The following is a 9,425-nucleotide window of genomic DNA, read 5'->3' as shown; positions in this document are numbered from 1 at the left end:
TAGGATTGGATAGGATAGCGGATAGGATAGGATAGGATAGAGGATAGGATAGGATAGAGGATAGGATACGATAGAGGATAGGATAGGATAGAGGATAGGATAGGATAGAGGATAGGATAGGATAGGATAGAGGATAGGATAGGATAGAGGATAGGATATGATAGAGGATAGGATAGAGGATAGGATAGGATAGGATAGAGGATAGGATAGGATAGAGAATAGGATATGATAGAGCATAGGATAGGATAAACGATAGGATAGGATAGAGGATACGATAGGATAGAGGATACGATAGGATAGAGGATACGATAGGATAGAGGATAGGATAGGATAGAGGATAGGATACGATAGGATAGAGGATAGGATAGGATAGAGGATAGGATCTGATAGAGGATAGGATAGGGTAGAGGATAGGATAGGATGGAGAATAGGATATAGGATTGGATAGGATAGAGGATAGGATAGAGGATAGGATAGGATAGGATAGAGGATAGGATAGGATAGAGAATAGGTTAGGATAGAGGATAGGATATCATAGAGGATAGGATAGGATAGAGAATAGGATATAGGATTGGATAGGATAGAGGATAGGATATGATAGAGGATAGGATAGGATAGAGGATAGGATAGGATAGAGGATAGGATAGGATAGAGGATAGGATAGGATAGAGAATAGGATAGGATAGAGGATAGGATAGGATAGAGGATAGGATAGGATAGAGGATAGGATAGGATAGAGGATAGGATAGGATAAACGATAGGATAGGATAGAGGATAGGATATGATAGAGGATAGGATAAGATAGAGGATAGGATAGGATAGGATAGAGGATAGGATAGGATAGAGGATAGGATAGGATAGAGGATAAGATAGGATAGAGGATAGGATCGGATGGAGAATAGGATAGGATAGAGGATAGGATAGGATAGAGAATAGGATAGGATAGAGAATAGGATAGGATAGAGGATAATATACGATAGAGGATAGGATAGGATAGAGGATAGGATAGGATAGAGAATAGGATAGGATAGAGGATAGGATAGGATAGAGAATAGGATAGGATAGAGGATAGGATAGGATAAACGATAGGATAGGATAGAGGATACGATAGGATAGAGGATAGGATAGGATAGAGGATAGGATAGGATAGTGGATAGGATAGGATAGAGGATAGGATAGGATAGAGGATACGATATAGGATTGGATAGGATAGAGGATAGAATAGGAGAGAGGATAGGATAGGATAGAGGATAGGATAGGATAGAGGATAGGATAGGATAGAGAATAGGATAGGATAGAGGATAGGATAGGATAGAGGATAGGATAGGATAGAGGATAGGATAGAATAGAGAATAGGATATAGGATTGGATAGGATAGCGGATAGGATAGGATAGAGGATAGGATAGGATAGAGGATAGGATAGGATAGAGGATAGGATAGGATAGAGGATAGGATACGATAGAGGATAGCATAGGATAGAGGATAGGATAGGATAGAGAATAGGATAGGATAGAGGATAGGATAGGATAGAGGATAGGATAGGATAGAGGATATGATAGGATAGAGGATAGGATAGGATAGAGGATAGGATAGAATAGAGGATAGGATAGGATAGAGAATAGGATATAGGATTGGATAGGATAGAGGATAGAATAGGATAGAGGATAGGATAGGATAGCGGATAGGATATGTTAGAGGATAGGATAGGATAGACGATAGGATAGGATAAACGATAGGATAGGATAGAGGATAGGATAGGATAGAGGATAGGATAGAGGATAGGATTGGATAGGATAGAGGATAGGATAGGATAGAGAATAGGTTAGGATAGAGGATAGGATATCATAGAGGATAGGATAGGATAGAGAATAGGATATAGGATTGGATAGGATAGAGGATAGGATATGATAGAGGATAGGATAGGATAGAGGATAGGATAGGATAGAGGATAGGATAGGATAGAGGATAGGATAGGATAGAGGATAGGATAGGATAGAGAATAGGATAGGATAGAGGATAGGATAGGATAGAGGATAGGATAGGATAAACGATAGGATAGGATAGAGGATAGGATATGATAGAGGATAGGATAAGATAGAGGATAGGATAGGATAGGATAGAGGATAGGATAGGATAGAGGATAGGATAGGATAGAGGATAAGATAGGATAGAGGATAGGATCGGATGGAGAATAGGATAGGATAGAGGATAGGATAGGATAGAGAATAGGATAGGATAGAGGATAATATACGATAGAGGATAGGATAGGATAGAGGATAGGATAGGATAGAGAATAGGATAGGATAGAGGATAGGATAGGATAAACGGTAGGATAGGATAGAGGATACGATAGGATAGAGGATAGGATAGGATAGAGGATAGGATAGGATAGTGGATAGGATAGGATAGAGGATAGGATAGGATAGAGGATACGATATAGGATTGGATAGGATAGAGGATAGAATAGGAGAGAGGATAGGATAGGATAGAGGATAGGATAGGATAGAGGATAGGATAGGATAGAGAATAGGATAGGATAGAGGATAGGATAGGATAGAGGATAGGATAGGATAGAGGATAGGATAGAATAGAGAATAGGATATAGGATTGGATAGGATAGCGGATAGGATAGGATAGGATAGAGGATAGGATAGGATAGAGAATAGGATAGGATAGAGGATAGGATAGGATAGAGAATAGGATAGGATAGAGGATAGGATAGGATAAACGATAGGATAGGATAGAGGATACGATAGGATAGAGGATAGGATAGGATAGAGGATAGGATAGGATAGTGGATAGGATAGGATAGAGGATAGGATAGGATAGAGGATACGATATAGGATTGGATAGGATAGAGGATAGAATAGGAGAGAGGATAGGATAGGATAGAGGATAGGATAGGATAGAGGATAGGATAGGATAGAGAATAGGATAGGATAGAGGATAGGATAGGATAGAGGATAGGATAGGATAGAGGATAGGATAGAATAGAGAATAGGATATAGGATTGGATAGGATAGCGGATAGGATAGGATAGAGGATAGGATAGGATAGAGGATAGGATAGGATAGAGGATAGGATACGATAGAGGATAGGATAGGATAGAGGGTAGGATAGGATAGAGGATAGGATAGGATAGAGGATAGGATATGATAGAGGATAGGATATAGGATTGGATAGAATAGAGGATAGGATAGAGGATAGGATAGGATAGAGAATAGGATAGGATAGAGCATAGGATAGGATAAACGATAGGATAGGATAGAGGATACGATAGGATAGAGGATACGATAGGATAGAGGATAGGATAGGATAGAGGATAGGATACGATAGGATAGAGGATAGGATAGGATAGAGGATAGGATCTGATAGAGGATAGGATAGGGTAGAGGATAGGATAGGATGGAGAATAGGATATAGGATTGGATAGGATAGAGGATAGGATAGAGGATAGGATAGGATAGGATAGAGGATAGGATAGGATCGAGAATAGGTTAGGATAGAGGATAGGATATCATAGAGGATAGGATAGGATAGAGAATAGGATATAGGATTGGATAGGATAGAGGATAGAATAGGATAGAGGATAGGATAGGATAGAGGATAGGATAGGATAGAGGATAGGATAGGATAGAGGATAGGATAGGATAGAGGATTGGATAGGATAGAGGATAGGATAGGATAGAGGATAGGATAGGATAGAGGATAGGATAGGATAGAGGATAGGATACGATAGAGGATAGCATAGGATAGAGGATAGGATAGGATAGAGAATAGGATAGGATAGAGGATAGGATAGGATAGAGGATAGGATAGGATAGAGGATAGGATAGGATAGAGAATAGGTTAGGATAGAGGATAGGATATCATAGAGGATAGGATAGGATAGAGAATAGGATATAGGATTGGATAGGATAGCGGATAGGATAGGATAGAGGATAGGATAGGATAAAGGATAGGATACGATAGAGGATAGGATAGGATAGAGGATAGGATAGGATAGAGAATAGGATAGGATAGAGGATAGGATAGGATAAACGGTAGGATAGGATAGAGGATACGATAGGATAGAGGATAGGATAGGATAGAGGATAGGATAGAATAGAGGATAGGATAGGATAGAGAATAGGATATAGGATTGGATAGGATAGAGGATAGAATAGGATAGAGGATAGAATAGGATAGCGGATAGGATATGTTAGAGGATAGGATAGGATAGAGGATAGGATAGGATAAACGATAGGATAGGATAGAGGATAGGATAGGATAGAGGATAGGATAGGATAGAGGATAGGATAGAGGATAGGATTGGATAGGATAGAGGATAGGATAGGATAGAGAATAGGTTAGGATAGAGGATAGGATATCATAGAGGATAGGATAGGATAGAGAATAGGATATAGGATTGGATAGGATAGAGGATAGGATATGATAGAGGATAGGATAGGATAGAGGATAGGATAGGATAGAGGATAGGATAGGATAGAGGATAGGATAGGATAGAGGATAGGATAGGATAGAGAATAGGATAGGATAGAGGATAGGATAGGATAGAGGATAGGATAGGATAAACGATAGGATAGGATAGAGGATAGGATATGATAGAGGAAAGGATAAGATAGAGGATAGGATAGGATAGGATAGAGGATAGGATAGGATAGAGGATAGGATAGGATAGAGGATAAGATAGGATAGAGGATAGGATCGGATGGAGAATAGGATAGGATAGAGGATAGGATAGGATAGAGAATAGGATAGGATAGAGGATAATATACGATAGAGGATAGGATAGGATAGAGGATAGGATAGGATAGAGAATAGGATAGGATAGAGGATAGGATAGGATAAACGGTAGGATAGGATAGAGGATACGATAGGATAGAGGATAGGATAGGATAGAGGATAGGATAGGATAGTGGATAGGATAGGATAGAGGATAGGATAGGATAGAGGATACGATATAGGATTGGATAGGATAGAGGATAGAATAGGAGAGAGGATAGGATAGGATAGAGGATAGGATAGGATAGAGGATAGGATAGGATAGAGAATAGGATAGGATAGAGGATAGGATAGGATAGAGGATAGGATAGGATAGAGGATAGGATAGAATAGAGAATAGGATATAGGATTGGATAGGATAGCGGATAGGATAGGATAGGATAGAGGATAGGATAGGATAGAGGATAGGATACGATAGAGGATAGGATAGGATAGAGGATAGGATAGGATACAGGATAGGATAGGATAGGATAGAGGATAGGATAGGATAGAGGATAGGATATGATAGAGGATAGGATAGAGGATAGGATAGGATAGGATAGAGGATAGGATAGGATAGAGAATAGGATATGATAGAGCATAGGATAGGATAAACGATAGGATAGGATAGAGGATACGATAGGATAGAGGATACGATAGGATAGAGGATAGGATAGGATAGAGGATAGGATACGATAGGATAGAGGATAGGATAGGATAGAGGATAGGATCTGATAGAGGATAGGATAGGGTAGAGGATAGGATAGGATGGAGAATAGGATATAGGATTGGATAGGATAGAGGATAGGATAGAGGATAGGATAGAGGATAGGATAGGATAGGATAGAGGATAGGATAGGATAGAGAATAGGTTAGGATAGAGGATAGGATATCATAGAGGATAGGATAGGATAGAGAATAGGATATAGGATTGGATAGGATAGAGGATAGGATATGATAGAGGATAGGATAGGATAGAGGATAGGATAGGATAGAGGATAGGATAGGATAGAGGATAGGATAGGATAGAGAATAGGATAGGATAGAGGATAGGATAGGATAGAGGATAGGATAGGATAGAGGATAGGATAGGATAGAGGATAGGATAGGATAAACGATAGGATAGGATAGAGGATAGGATATGATAGAGGATAGGATAAGATAGAGGATAGGATAGGATAGGATAGAGGATAGGATAGGATAGAGGATAGGATAGGATAGAGGATAAGATAGGATAGAGGATAGGATCGGATGGAGAATAGGATAGGATAGAGGATAGGATAGGATAGAGAATAGGATAGGATAGAGAATAGGATAGGATAGAGGATAATATACGATAGAGGATAGGATAGGATAGAGGATAGGATAGGATAGAGAATAGGATAGGATAGAGGATAGGATAGGATAGAGAATAGGATAGGATAGAGGATAGGATAGGATAAACGATAGGATAGGATAGAGGATACGATAGGATAGAGGATAGGATAGGATAGAGGATAGGATAGGATAGTGGATAGGATAGGATAGAGGATAGGATAGGATAGAGGATACGATATAGGATTGGATAGGATAGAGGATAGAATAGGAGAGAGGATAGGATAGGATAGAGGATAGGATAGGATAGAGGATAGGATAGGATAGAGAATAGGATAGGATAGAGGATAGGATAGGATAGAGGATAGGATAGGATAGAGGATAGGATAGAATAGAGAATAGGATATAGGATTGGATAGGATAGCGGATAGGATAGGATAGAGGATAGGATAGGATAGAGGATAGGATAGGATAGAGGATAGGATAGGATAGAGGATAGGATAGGATAGAGGATAGGATAGAATAGAGAATAGGATATAGGATTGGATAGGATAGCGGATAGGATAGGATAGAGGATAGGATAGGATAGAGGATAGGATAGGATAGAGGATAGGATACGATAGAGGATAGGATAGGAGAGATGATAGGATAGGATAGAGGATACTATAGGATAGGATAGAGGATAGGATAGGATAGAGGATAGGATATGATAGAGGATAGGATATAGGATTGGATGGGATAGAGGATAGGATAGAGGATAGGATAGGATAGAGAATAGGATATAGGATTGGATAGGATAGAGGATAGCATAGGATAGAGGATAGGATAGGATAGAGAATAGGATAGGATAGAGGATAGGATAGGATAGAGGATAGGATAGGATAGGGGATAGGATAGGATAGAGGATATGATAGGATAGAGGATAGGATAGGATAGAGGATAGGATAGAATAGAGGATAGGATAGGATAGAGAATAGGATATAGGATTGGATAGGATAGAGGATAGAATAGGATAGAGGATAGGATAGGATAGCGGATAGGATATGTTAGAGGATAGGATAGGATAGAGGATAGGATAGGATAAACGATAGGATAGGATAGAGGATAGGATAGGATAGAGGATAGGATAGAGGATAGGATTGGATAGGATAGAGGATAGGATAGGATAGAGAATAGGTTAGGATAGAGGATAGGATATCATAGAGGATAGGATAGGATAGAGAATAGGATATAGGATTGGATAGGATAGAGGATAGGATATGATAGAGGATAGGATAGGATAGAGGATAGGATAGGATAGAGGATAGGATAGGATAGAGGATAGGATAGGATAGAGGATAGGATAGGATAGAGAATAGGATAGGATAGAGGATAGGATAGGATAGAGGATAGGATAGGATAAACGATAGGATAGGATAGAGGATAGGATATGATAGAGGATAGGATAAGATAGAGGATAGGATAGGATAGGATAGAGGATAGGATAGGATAGAGGATAGGATAGGATAGAGGATAAGATAGGATAGAGGATAGGATCGGATGGAGAATAGGATAGGATAGAGGATAGGATAGGATAGAGAATAGGATAGGATAGAGGATAATATACGATAGAGGATAGGATAGGATAGAGGATAGGATAGGATAGAGAATAGGATAGGATAGAGGATAGGATAGGATAAACGGTAGGATAGGATAGAGGATACGATAGGATAGAGGATAGGATAGGATAGAGGATAGGATAGGATAGTGGATAGGATAGGATAGAGGATAGGATAGGATAGAGGATACGATATAGGATTGGATAGGATAGAGGATAGAATAGGAGAGAGGATAGGATAGGATAGAGGATAGGATAGGATAGAGGATAGGATAGGATAGAGGATAGGATAGGATAGAGAATAGGATAGGATAGAGGATAGGATAGGATAGAGGATAGGATAGGATAGAGGATAGGATAGAATAGAGAATAGGATATAGGATTGGATAGGATAGCGGATAGGATAGGATAGGATAGAGGATAGGATAGGATAGAGGATAGGATACGATAGAGGATAGGATAGGATAGAGGATAGGATAGGATAGAGAATAGGATAGGATAGAGGATAGGATAGGATAAACGGTAGGATAGGATAGAGGATACGATAGGATAGAGGATAGGATAGGATAGAGGATAGGATAGGATAGTGGATAGGATAGGATAGAGGATAGGATAGGATAGAGGATACGATATAGGATTGGATAGGATAGAGGATAGAATAGGAGAGAGGATAGGATAGGATAGAGGATAGGATAGGATAGAGGATAGGATAGGATAGAGAATAGGATAGGATAGAGGATAGGATAGGATAGAGGATAGGATAGGATAGAGGATAGGATAGAATAGAGAATAGGATATAGGATTGGATAGGATAGCGGATAGGATAGGATAGGATAGAGGATAGGATAGGATAGAGAATAGGATAGGATAGAGGATAGGATAGGATAGAGAATAGGATAGGATAGAGGATAGGATAGGATAAACGATAGGATAGGATAGAGGATACGATAGGATAGAGGATAGGATAGGATAGAGGATAGGATAGGATAGTGGATAGGATAGGATAGAGGATAGGATAGGATAGAGGATACGATATAGGATTGGATAGGATAGAGGATAGAATAGGAGAGAGGATAGGATAGGATAGAGGATAGGATAGGATAGAGGATAGGATAGGATAGAGAATAGGATAGGATAGAGGATAGGATAGGATAGAGGATAGGATAGGATAGAGGATAGGATAGAATAGAGAATATTATATAGGATTGGATAGGATAGCGGATAGGATAGGATAGAGGATAGGATAGGATAGAGGATAGGATAGGATAGAGGATAGGATACGATAGAGGATAGGATAGGATAGAGGATAGGATAGGATAGAGGATAGGATAGGATAGGATAGAGGATAGGATAGGATAGAGGATAGGATATGATAGAGGATAGGATATAGGATTGGATGGAATAGAGGATAGGATAGAGGATAGGATAGGATAGAGAATAGGATATAGGATTGGATAGGATAGAGGATAGCATAGGATAGAGGATAGGATAGGATAGAGAATAGGATAGGATAGAGGATAGGATAGGATAGAGGATAGGATAGGATAGGGGATAGGATAGGATAGAGGATATGATAGGATAGAGGATAGGATAGGATAGAGGATAGGATAGAATAGAGGATAGGATAGGATAGAGAATAGGATATAGGATTGGATAGGATAGAGGATAGAATAGGATAGAGGATAGGATAGGATAGCGGATAGGATATGTTAGAGGATAGGATAGGATAGAGGATAGGATAGGATAAAC

This window comes from Halictus rubicundus, unplaced genomic scaffold (assembly GCF_050948215.1).
Source record: "Halictus rubicundus isolate RS-2024b unplaced genomic scaffold, iyHalRubi1_principal scaffold0275, whole genome shotgun sequence".
Taxonomy (NCBI): Eukaryota; Metazoa; Arthropoda; class Insecta; order Hymenoptera; family Halictidae; genus Halictus; species Halictus rubicundus.
This window is presented reverse-complemented; position numbering follows the sequence as displayed.